Below are 12,502 nucleotides of genomic sequence, written 5' to 3' on the forward strand. Positions count from 1 at the left end.
AATTTGCTCTGTAAATCTTCACCCAAATCACATACACACACACACACACACACACAAAGAAAAGAAATGACAAGATAAAAGAGGTGAACAGAAGATTTCAAACAGCTGCTCCAAAAGACAAAGTTAATTATTATAATGAAATGTGCAAAGACTTGGAGTTAAAAAACAAAAGGGAAAAACATGCTCAGCATTTCTTAAGCTGAAAAAACTGAAGAAAAAATTCAAGCCTCGAGTTACAATATTGAAGGATTCTATGGGCAAAATATTGAATGACATAGAAAACATCAAAAGAAGATGGAAGGAATACACAGTCACTGTACAAAAAAGAATTGGTCGATGTTCAACTATTTCAGGAGTTGCCATATGATCAAGAGCCAATGACACTGACAGAATAAGTCAAAGCTGCACTGAAGGAATTGGTGAAAAACAAGGTTTCAGGAATTGATTGAGATGTTTCAACAAATGGATGCTGTGCTGGAGGCACTTACTCATCTATGCCAAGAAGTTTGGAAGACAGCTACCTGGCCAACTGACTGGAAGAGATGCATATTTGTAACCATTCCAAAGAAAGGTGATCCTACAGAATATGGAAATGACTGAAACATATCATTAATATCACATGCAAGTGAACTCTTGCTGAAGATAATTAAAAAATGGTTGCAGCAGTATATTCACAGGGAATTTCCAGATATGTAAGCTGGATTCAGAAAAGGACATGGAATGAAGGATATCATTGCTGATATCAGATGGATGTTGGCTGAAAGCAGAGAATACCAGAAAGATGTTTACCTATGTTTTATTGACTAAGCAAAACCATTTAACTATGTTGATCATAACAAATTATGGATGACATTGAGAAGAATGGGAATTCTAGAACACTTAATTATGCTCATGAGGAACCCATACATAGACCGGGAAGTTGTTGTTTAAACAGAACAAGGGGACACTTCATGGTTGAAAATCAGGAAGGGTGTGCTTCAGCATTGTATCCTTTTTCCATACTTATTCAGTCTGTATGGTGAGCAAATAATCTGAGAACCTGGACTATGTGAAGAAGAATGTGGCATCAGGATTGGAGGATGACTCATCACAACCTGCAATATGCAGATGACACAACCTTACTTGCTGGAAGTGAGAATGACTTGAAGCACTTACTGATGAAGATTAAAGATTACAGTCTGCAGTAAGAATTACATCTCAACATAATGGAAATGAAAATCCTCACAACTGGACCAATAAGCAACAACATAATAAATGGAAAAAAGATTGAGGCTGTCAAAGATTTCATGTTAGTTGGATCTGTAATCAACACCAATGGGAGCAGCAGTCAAGAAATCAGATGTCATATTGCACTGGGCAAATCTGCTGCAAAAGACCTCTTTACAGTGTTGAAGAGCAAAGATGTCACTGTGAAGACTAAAGTGCTCCTAACCCAAGCTGTGGTATTTTCAATTGCCTCATATGCATGTGAAAGCTGGACAATGTATAAGAAAGACTGAAGATGAATTGATGTTTTTGAGTTGTGGTGTCGGCAAATAATACTGAAAATACCATGGACTGCGAAGAATGAACAAATCTGTCCTGGAGGAAGTACAGCCAGAATGGTCCTTGAAAGCAAGAATGGCCAGACTTCGTCTCACCTACTTTGGTCATGTTGTCAGAAGGAACCCTTTCCTGGAGAAGGTTGTCATGCTTGGTAAAGTGGAAGGTCAGTGAAAAAGGGGAAGACCCTCAATGAGATGGACTGACAGTGGCTACAGTGATGGGCTCAGGTATAGCAAGGATTGTGATGGTGGCGCAGGACTGTGTTGTGTTTCATTCTGTTGAACACATGGTTGCTATGAATTGGAGCCGACTCAATGGCACATAACAACATTATTTGGGTGAAAGGTGACCTGCAGAAATAGCTTAAATTCCAAGTTCAAAGGTTGTCTTAGGGCAGTAGTCTCAGTTCCTCTAGTCTCTATTAGTCTAGTAGGTCTGGCATTTTTTAGGACTTTGGATTTTGTTCTACATTTTTCTTCTATTCTATCTAGGACTTTCTATTGTATCCCTGGTCAGAATAGTCAGAGGCCATAGCCGGGCACCTTCTAATTCTTCTGGACTCAAGTTAGAAGAGGCTGTGGTTCATGTGGGGTATTAGTCTTGTGACTAGTTTCTCTTTGAGTCTTTGATTTCCTTCATTCTCTTTTGTTCCAAATAAGTAGATACCAATAGTTGTACCTTAGATGCCCACTTGCAAATTTTTAAGATCCCAGATGCTACTCAGCAAACTAGGATGTAGAACATTATCTTTGTAAACAATGTTATGCCAATTGACGAAGTTGCCCCCCACCCCCAGACTATGTTTCTGAGCCTTTTAACCTAGTAAACCAATCCTGTGAGTTGTTTGGATACGTCTAGGAAGGCTCCTTAACCGTGCCCATATGCAGTTTTTTATATCATGCATTATATATGTAGCACACCTAATGCATGCATACATATGCCTACAGATACACCTATACATGTACATGCATTTACCGATCTATGCTTTCTTGTACACATGTATTCATCCATATCTACCTACATAACCACACACATATTTTTTGGTTATTTTTACTACTGGGCTATTTAAAAAAAAAAATTGATATGTACAATTTTTTTTGAACATATTTAATTGTGGTTTGAATGAAAGTTTACAGAGCAAATTAGTTTCCCATTCAACAATTTATACACATTTTGTTTCATGACAGTTGCAATCCCTTCAATGTAGTAGCACTCTTCTCATTTTCTCCCTGGGTTCCCTGTTTCCATTCGATCGTCTTTCCCACCCCTTCCTGACTTCTGAACTCTGTTTATGGGCAAATGCTGCCCTTTTGGTCTTGGATGGTTGAATGTTCTGAGGAGCATGTTCCTCATGGGTGTTACTGTTCACTTTAAATGCCTATGTATTATTTGGCTGAAAGGTGACCTCGGTAGTGGATTATTTCCAGATTTGAAGGGTGTCTAAGGGTCATAGTCTCAGGGGTTCTACCAGTCTCTTTCAGACCAGTAAGTCTGATCTTTTTTACGATTTTGAATTTTGTTCTTTTCTTCTACTCTGTTCAGGACATTCTATACTGGTCCCCATCAGAGCGGTCTGCAGTAGTAGCTAGGCACCATCTAGTTCTTCTGGTCTCAGGCTAGTAGTGGTTATGGTTTGTGTGGTCCATTAGTACTTAGGATGAATTGTTTCCTTGAATCTTTGGTCTTCTTTACTCTTCTTTGCTCCAGATGGGAAGAGACCAATAGTTGTATCTTAGATGACTGCTGTCAAGCTTTTAAGACTCCAGTCACTACTTACCAAATTAGGATATAGAATATTGTCCTTATGGCCTATCTTATGCCAATTGACCTAGATGTCCCCCAAGACTATGGTTCCAAGCCCTTGAGCACAATGAATCAGTCCCTCAAGTTGTTTGATGATGACAAAGAAGTTTGCATAATTTTTCCCCCTGTATGTTCTACTATAAGCTCTGGTGGTACAGTGCCTAAGGCATTTGACTGCTAACCAGCAGGTTGGGAGTTCAAAACCACCAGCCACTCCATGGAAGGAAGATGGGGCAATCTACTTCTACAGATTTATCTGCCTTGGAAATCCACTGGGGGTTGCTATGAGTCAGAATTGACTCAATGGCAGTGGGTTTGGTTTTTGGTTTTGGATGCTCTACTATGTACCTGGATATATCTGTAGCACATACAAATATGTATGTAGGCATATCCTCTGACAAACGTATAAATGCTCATCTGTGGACCACATATGTCACCCTCCACCTGTTGACATATCTACCTATGTATCCATTATTGTTTGTTATTGCTGTTATTGTAGGATTGTGTATGGAATAGTTCTACTGTTGTTGCTTTTTACTCATGTGTAGCTCACTGTGTCTTCCTTTGCCTTGGTCATATTGTGCTGACCTCCCCCTTATTAGGAGCTCTGGTGGCGTAGTGCCTAAGGCATTTGACTGCTAACCAGAAGGCTGGCGGTTCAAATCTACCAGCCACTCCTCAGAAGGAAGATGGGGCAATCTACTTCTGTAGTAATACTGCCTTGGAAACCCAAGGAGAGGTCTCTATGAGTCAGATGTGACTCGACAGCAGTGAGTTTGGTTTGGTTTTGGTTTCTCCCTTATTGTGCATTTCCTTTCCCTTTCCCAAGTTAATATATGTCTGCTATCTAGTTAGTAAATTTCCATTCATCCCCTTCCCATCATTGATAACCATTAAAGAATGTTTCTGTGTGTAAACTTTTGAGTTTTTATAATAGTGTTTTCATACAATACAATCCTTTTGTGATTGACTTATTTCACTTGGCATAATATCCTTCAGGTTCATCCATGGTGTGAGATGTTTTGCAGATTTATCATTATTCATTAATGTTGCACAGTATTCCATTGTATGTATGTACCATAGTTTATCCATTCATCCTTGAGGAGCACTTAGGTTGCTTCCAACTTTTTGTTACTGTGAATACTGCGATGAACATGGGAGTGCATGGATCTATTCATATCATGGCTCTTATTTCTCTAGGATATATTCCTAGCAGTGGGATTGCTGGATCATATGACATCTCTATTTCTAATGATATGTACAAATTTGAGGTTCACACCAGTGGACTCTTTTAGGCTAATTGGCCTCAGTTTACTATGAAGAAGTAAACAACCTGGGACCAGTATGTTGTTATGTGCCATCGAGTCAGACCTGACTCACAGTGACCCCTTCTTGGGTTTCTGAGGCAGTATCAAAACGGAAGTAGATTGCCCAACCTTCATTCTGAGGAGTGGCTCGTGGGTTTGAACTACCAGTGTTCTGGTTAGCAGTCAAGTGCCTTAGGCACTATGCTACTAGAGCTCCCAGGACCAATATACAGAGGTTATTTTTGGCTCTGTTTTATAACAAACTCCCAACCACTGGGTGATGGAAGTCCATCAGTAAATGTTCTAGCCTTCTGCTCTTCAGAAGCTTATGTGGAAATACATTCTACATAATCATTGCCCAGTAAGACAGCTATCATTGGCTTTTCCTCATTCTCTCCTTGGTCCCTACCCTGGCTTCCTGGGATCACCTCCAAAATAAACTACCCTTAAGTCCTTTTCCCAGAACCCACTTTTGGGAAAACCCAAATTTTAAAGTAGATAGAATTTAAAGTTTGGCATTATGAAGGAGGGACATAATTTTGTAGCTGGATTGCATGTCAATTGACAGATTTCTCCTATACTCACTGTGCTGCCTATTTCCAATGATAAATAGATGTTGTTTCACTTGAGATAGGATTCTAGTCTGTATCATTGCCTGCTTTGATCAGAGGGCTCCCAAGAGAACAGATTAGAATTCATAGGAACCAAACACAAGAAGGAAATCATGTAGACTAAATGCTTGGGAGAAAAGCCTCCCATCTTTCTCCTCTTGTCTAGCTCCATGTACAGTCTTCTCATCTTCAACCATAAGCAGTTCCAGGGCTCAAGTCGAACAGTTTCCTGGAGAAATATTACCGGGGTGTGGACTCTCCTAGTACCATCTATCTATCAGCAAATAAATAGCTATTAAAGCAGTGAACATTCTTCAGAGTGTCTACCCTCTTGTATGGGACTAATCCAGAGGGTAGATGGTAAAGGGTTAAAAATTCCTGTCAAATCCATCTAGGCTGTGATAGAGTTCTTGGAAAGTCACTGGTCAGAACTTGCAATGTATTTTTGCCTTGAAGCAAAGCTCCTTATGGTAGATAGGAAACCAGAGAGGGTCACAAAGACATATTTGTGACCCTATGAGATGTCTGACTGTAGCAGTCAACACCAACTTGTGCCACAGACACAGTCCCACAGACTCATAGAACATTGCTCCCCTATATACATACCTCTGCCCAATCAAAGCCCAGCATATCTGATGGTTTTATTCAACAAAATGTTATTGCATTACCTGCAATGCCTTAGGCATAAGGCTTAGACCACAAAGTGGTGTAGGACAGAGGAGCTTACAACCCATTGCACAGGATGACAGTGGTGGGGACACTAACGTTAACAGTGGCAGCACAATGTGATGAGTATTCTAAATAGAAGTATGCATGAAGCTCTTTAGGTACATTGTTGTAGTTAGTTTCTGTCCAGTTGGCTCTATTCACAGTGACCTTGTGTATAACAGAATAAAATGGCTGGTCCTGCACCATTTGCGTGATCTTTGATATGTCTGAGGCCATTGTTGTGGCTATTGTGTTAATCCATTTCATTGAGTGTTTCCTTTGTAGTCACTGACCTTCTATTTTACCGTTAGGTGTATTATTGTTGTTGTCATGCCCTAGAGAGGAGCTCTCTTTGCATGGGGACTTGGGTAAATCTTCCCAAGCAAGATAAGGTGTGAGCAAGATCTTGAAGGAACAGAAGTTTGCCCAGCCAAAGAAGCAGAAAAGGCTATTCCCAGCAAAGAGAACTGTGAAGGCAGAGAGGAATGGAAGGGTCTGGCAGAGCCTGAGACAAATGGATAGCTGAGAGTAGAAGCTGCAAACTGATGGTGACATGCACACAAGTTTTGCTGGGGCTACAGTGTCTTAGTGTCTTATAAATTTGAACCACCTCTAGGAAGGGAGAGATTTCATGAAAAAGTCCATATTTCTCACTTCTCTGGAAAAATTTGAAAATTTTGGCTCCCTTGGGTCCACTCTGATGGATGTCCACCAGGGGTCAGTACTGAGGAGTAACAAGTGCCCCTTTCACATGGGGTCCATGCCTTCTAGTTCATCACAGCCTTCACCCCTTCCCAAGATTCAGACACAGTCAAGGGCTTTCACATGTCTGCCAAGCCCCTTCACTAATTCTGATGACTAGCTTCACTCCTAGAGGCATCTGAGTTTCTACACTCTGGTTAAGAATTAGGCTGCCTGAGTGGTACAAATGGTTAAGGTTTTGATTATTAACTATAAAGGTTGGAGATTTGAGTCCACCCAGGCATCTTGGAAGAAAGACATGGCTATCTACTTCCAAAAGGTCACAACCATTGAAAACCCTATGGAGTACAGTCCTACTTTGACATACACGCAGTTGCCATGAGTTGGAATTAACTCAATGTTAACTTTTTTTTTTTTTTTTTTTTTTCCTGGTTAAGAATTACTAGAAATTAAGAAATTAAGGAGATGATTGAAAGAAAACAAAGCAAAAAACCAAACTCATTGCCATCGAGTAGATTCCAACTCATAGTGGTAAATCTTTATGGAAGTAGATTGATTGCTTAGTCCTCCTTCCATGGAGTGGCTGGTAGGTTTGAACAGCCAACCTTTTGGTTAGCAGTCAAATGCCTTTGGCACTATGCCACCAGAGCTCCTTAAGGAGATGATATCAAACCAAACTCACTGCTGTCAAGTCAGGTCTGACTCATAGCGACCCTTCCTTGGGTTTCTGAGGCAGTGTTATCACTACGGAAGTAGATTGCCCAATCTTTTTTCCGAGGAATGGCTAGTAGGTTTGAACTGCTAGCCTTCTGGTTAGCAGTCAAATGCCTTAGGCACTACTACATTAGAGCTCCTAAGGAGATGAGAAGTCACTCTCTGCCGGCGAGTCGGATCCGACTCATAGTGACCCCTCCTTGGGTTTCTGAGGCGGTATGTCTAAGGAAGTAGATTGCCCAACCTTCCTAACTAGAAGTGGCTGGTGGTTTTGAACCTCCAGCCTTCTAGTTAGTAGTCAGATGCCTTAGGCACTATGCCACCAGAGCTTCCAAGGAGATGATTGTTGTTGTTATGGTTATGTGCCGTGGAGTCGGACCTGACTCATAGCAACCCCTCCTTGGGTTTCCGAGGCAGTATCACTCCGGAAGTAGATTGCCCAACCTTCCTTCCGAGAAGTGGCTGGTGGGTTTGAACCATCAGCCTCTGGTTAGCAGTCCAGTGCCTTAGGCACTATGCTACCAGAGCTCCCGAGGAGATGACAGGCAGAGTTTAATTAGTAAATGTGGGATTTACAGCCCCTAGGACTGCAGAAGCTCTGGTGGCATAGTGCCTAAGGCATTTGACTACTAACCAGAAGGTTGGCGGTTCAAACCCAGCAGCCACTTCTCGGAATGACAATCTACTTCCGAAGTAGAGATAAATAACTCAAAACTCACTGCCATTGAGATGTACCCAACTCATAGTGACCCCTCTTTGGGTTTCCGAGGTGGTATCACTACGGAAATACTTGGCACTATGCCACCAGAGCTCCTGAAGTAGAGCTATCACCTTGGAAACTCAAGGAGGGGTCACTATGAGTTAAAACCAACTAGAGGGCAGTGAGTTTTTTTTTTTTTTTCTTTCAGGACTGCAGGGACCAGGGGAGGAAGTCCTGTTACTGGTCCTTAATGAAAGCTGGAGCTGGGAAGGAGGGGCCATGAGGGTAGTCCTGAGGGCATGATTATTGCCAATCACAGTGCTGGAGCAGGGAGGGAGAGATGAGAAAACCACCTGACCTCTTTGCTTCTGCCCCCGGTCGCCTGCCAGGGTCTCCCGATGGCTGAATCAGAAGCCAGAGGGCCATGAGGAGAGCTCCAGGGTCAGCCTCTTGCAGAAGGTAGACCAGGGAGGGTGGAGAGTGGATCTGGGAGGGCAGAGATTAACCAGTACACCTAAGCACCAGGGAAAAAGCTTTTCCTGAGAGTCATTCAAGGAGCTCTGGTACTGTAGTGATTAAGGCATTTGGCTGCTAACTAAAAGGTCAGGGGTTTAAACCCACCAGCTGCTCTGCAGAAGAAAAATGAGGCAGTCTGCTTCTGTAAAGTTTCACAGCCTAAGAAATCCAATGGGGGCTGTTGCTATGAGTTGGAATCAACTTGATGGCAGTGAGTTTAGTTTTTGGTTGAGTTTGAGAGTCACTCAGGCCATGGCCCCTGTCTGGGGACCCTCTTGAGGATGGAAAAGCCACAAGTTCTAATGTCCACAGGTGGAAAAGAAGGGGGCCAGTGGGCATGATATCCCACTCTTCCTTATCCTGGGAGGCCATAAGACCCACAACCAGACAAAGGGACAACAAAGGCTCATGTCTGGGATCACAAAGATTATTCAGAAGGGCACTGTGGATGTGGAGGCCTAGAGTCATACTCAAGGGACGGATGGTGAGCTATGTGTTCAGAACAGTGGAGTTTCTCTGACTCACTAGGGTACCCCTTGAGCTCCTGGCTGTCAAGCAATTTGCTTGATCACCTCCAGTGTAAGGGAGCACACTAGCCTAGGAGGCAGCCAGAGCCAGAAGGCAGCTCTGACAATGAAAAGGCAGCTTTTATTAAGCCAGAATCAACCTCTCTCCCTCATGGTCCTGCTCCTTGAGGCCAACTTGAACACCTTCCTATACCTGAGGGCAGTTTTCCTCACTTCTTCGGGCCCTTCATTTCTAGGGTGGCAATCTTGGACCATCACCCTCTAGATGCAGCCCCGTTTGCCGCTGACCCTATGGAAATGATCTCATGACACTTCCTCCATCCTATACCTTCCTTTAAGGAACTCTGGTGGCACAGCGCCTAAGGAATTTGACTGCTAACCAGAAAGTTGGCGATTCAAACCTATCAGCTTCTTGGTGGAAGGAAGATGGGACAATCTACTTCCATAAAGATTTACTGCCCTGGAAACCCAATGGTGTTGCTATGAGTTGGAACAGACTCAATGGCAGTGAGTTTGGTTTAGTTTACTTGAATTGGAGGCCAATGAATGACCTTCACTTAGGTTCGCACCATGGGTGCCCTGGTGGCACAACAGTTAAGCACTCAGTTCCGGATAGGCTGGCAGTTGGAACCCACCTAGTGACTCCAGGGAAGAAAGGCCTGGTGATCTGCTCCCCTAAAAATTACACCCTAGAAAGCCCCCTTGGGACAATTCTACTCTGTTTCACGGAATTGGTATGAGTTGGAATTGATTCCATGGCATCCAACAACAAAGATTGCATCAGATCTTTTCATTCCAATAATCAGGCTGCATGTGCAGTATGCTTATCTCAACAACCCCTGAGCTAAACAGGCAGGCGTAACACTCTCTACAGGTGCCTGAGGTGCAGAAATAATCATGAACACCCCAAAGTAACATGATCTGCGAGCAGCAAGGCTGCAAGGAACTCTTCCACAGGATGGAATCCCTGCACTCTAGTTTGGGGGCTTCACTTGCCAAGGCAGGAGGGAGACTCATGCTGTTGGAAAGGAGTGTGGTTGATTGTTTTGACAGGACAGGGTTTAGGCGATGCTGGCTCCTCACAGCACAGTCCTTCTGGGATGTCACATTTCCAGACAGTGCAGGGCAGACCACCAGCTGAAGGCTCAGCCTCAGTTTAATGGAGCTGTTTCTATGTCCAGGTCTGAACAGCATCGCCCTTGGGCGATGTCTTCACCTCCCAACTCCTGCCCCTGCAGAAGTTATGATTGATGACTTTATGGAAGGAGTTCCTCTGGTGCTAGGATACATGTGCAGCCACCCCACATGCCCTAAAGTGTCCATTGGACCACATGTCCCTGGAAAAATCCATATTTTTTCTCCTATTTCCTTTTCAGTATAAACACTCACCTTGTTTTGATTTCCAATGCAAAATTTGGCTCCTGAAAAGCCATCACCCACTTCTGCATGACTTCAAGCCCCAGCCATGTGATACTCCTTACAGGGCCCTGTCCTCACAGGAGTTTTCTTACTTCTCTTCCTTAGATAATCTCACTTGAAAGGAGGCCCAAGCCTCATGTGCCCCTCAAAGATTGACACCTGCTGGTGATTAAGGACCATGGACCAGGGTGGGATCTCTGCATGGTACCAGGCACTCCCAGCTCCGGGCCTCAAACCTGACTCCCAGACCACCTGCTTGATGCAGTCAAGAGGGCAACAGGGATTGGATTAGAATCATCTGAGGGATTTTTAAAAGATGCCCAAGTCTACACTCAATGACTTTTATTTCAATTGATCTTCGGTGAGAGACTGTAGCCCAATGAAACAGGTGTCGCTAGACCCAACTTTTGTGACTGCAGGCATGCTGATTATTTCAGAGGTGAAACACTAAGGGAGAAACTGCAGGGCCTACTAGAACAGTATGACCTGCAGAGCACATGCCAAAGAGGTAGTTTTAGAAGACACGGGGAAAGAGTGTGGGTGCCGGAATTCCAGGGGCTGCAGGGCAAGGAACTGAGCCAGAGAGGAAGGTAGGTTAGGGTCACAGGCAAACACCCTCAGAAGTGGCCAGGCAGAAGTCAGGGCATACAGAAACCAGGAAAAACAGGGGTCTGATGCTTGGGCCAACCGGAACTAAAAGGCTGGGTCAAAACAGTCTGGACCATGGATTCAAGTTGGCAACCATAAGTCACCTGGATACATGAGGGAAGGTCTGGCTTCACTCCAAGTTCACAGGAGTGTTTTCCTGGGAGGCTCCTCCCCACCCCAGATTGTCCAGTGCATGAGTAGTCCCTTGACATAGGTTCTGGCAGACAGGCAGAGGAGGAGGGGTTGGAAATTAAGCAGAAGGAAAAGAAAGGGGGAATGAGAAGAAAATCCCCATTTAATAATAAGGCCTGGAGGTGTCCCTGAAGACTAAATAGGCACTAGGGGGAAGACCAAATATGGGCAGCATGTCTCTCCCTCCCCATCCTACAAGGTGGGTGGGTAAAGGTTCTACTGAGACAGATGCCAGGGATGAGGAGTTGCCTGGATTTCTATTTTCCTACAAGTTAGGCCAGACCCAAGCCGCTGAGGCCTGGACAACAGGCTCCAGATGCTCCTTCCTCACTACAGAGAAGCAAACTTTCTTTGGGACAAAGATCTCGTGCCATCAGCAACTATTTCACTCTGTACTTCTTCTCCATGAACTGCGCATACATGGCACATGTGAAGTCTACACATGAGTTAGAAGCATAAGACTTAACTCCATGGGAGGTCAAGCACAGGAGGCTTTAAGAACAGGGTTGATACCATTTGAACAATTTCTTACAGTCAGAAACTGGGTGGGAGGGTTGGGTAGGAGGTGGAATAGGAATGCCTGAGTTTTCCTCAACCAGACTGAGCAAAGAAGATCCGAAGAAATGCTGGCTCTAAATTCAAAGGCCATTATTTCCTGATGGCTATTAAAATTGAACCCTAAGGGGTAAACTGTGTTGTTTCAATTCCTCTGCAAAGCGTCTACAAAGCTTTCCCTAAAATCTCTAGCCTTACACTAGTTTATCCCTTGGATGAGTCTTATAGCACAGTAGTGGTTCTTAACCTTGAGAGTGTACCAGAGTTACCAGAGGGCATGTTAAAAATCTGATTGTGGGGTTCCACCCCCAGAGTTAAGTAGGTCTTGGGGTCTGGCCTGGGAATTAGCATTCCTAACAAGTTCCCAGGAGCTCTGGTAGTGTAGTGCCTAAGGCATTTGACTGCTAACCAGAAGGCTAGCGGTTCAAACCCACCAGCCACTCCTCAAAGTAAGATTGGGCAATCTACTTCTGCAGTGATAGTGCCTCAGAAACCCAAGGTGGGGTCACTATGAGTCGGATCTGACTCCATGGTAGTGAGTTTGGTTTTGGTTTT

General features: G+C 43.8%; 1 pseudogene; it reads right to left on the bottom strand.

The window, feature by feature from the left end:
- The window catches only part of LOC122149954, a 162,495-nt pseudogene extending 151,914 nt beyond the window's left edge, over window positions 1–10,581 (bottom strand).
- Window positions 10,582–12,502: the final 1,921 nt, after the last annotated feature.

This window comes from Orycteropus afer, unplaced genomic scaffold (assembly GCF_000298275.1).
Source record: "Orycteropus afer afer isolate SDZICR_OR568_19922 unplaced genomic scaffold, OryAfe1.0 scaffold00065, whole genome shotgun sequence".
In the NCBI taxonomy this organism is placed as follows: Eukaryota; Metazoa; Chordata; class Mammalia; order Tubulidentata; family Orycteropodidae; genus Orycteropus; species Orycteropus afer.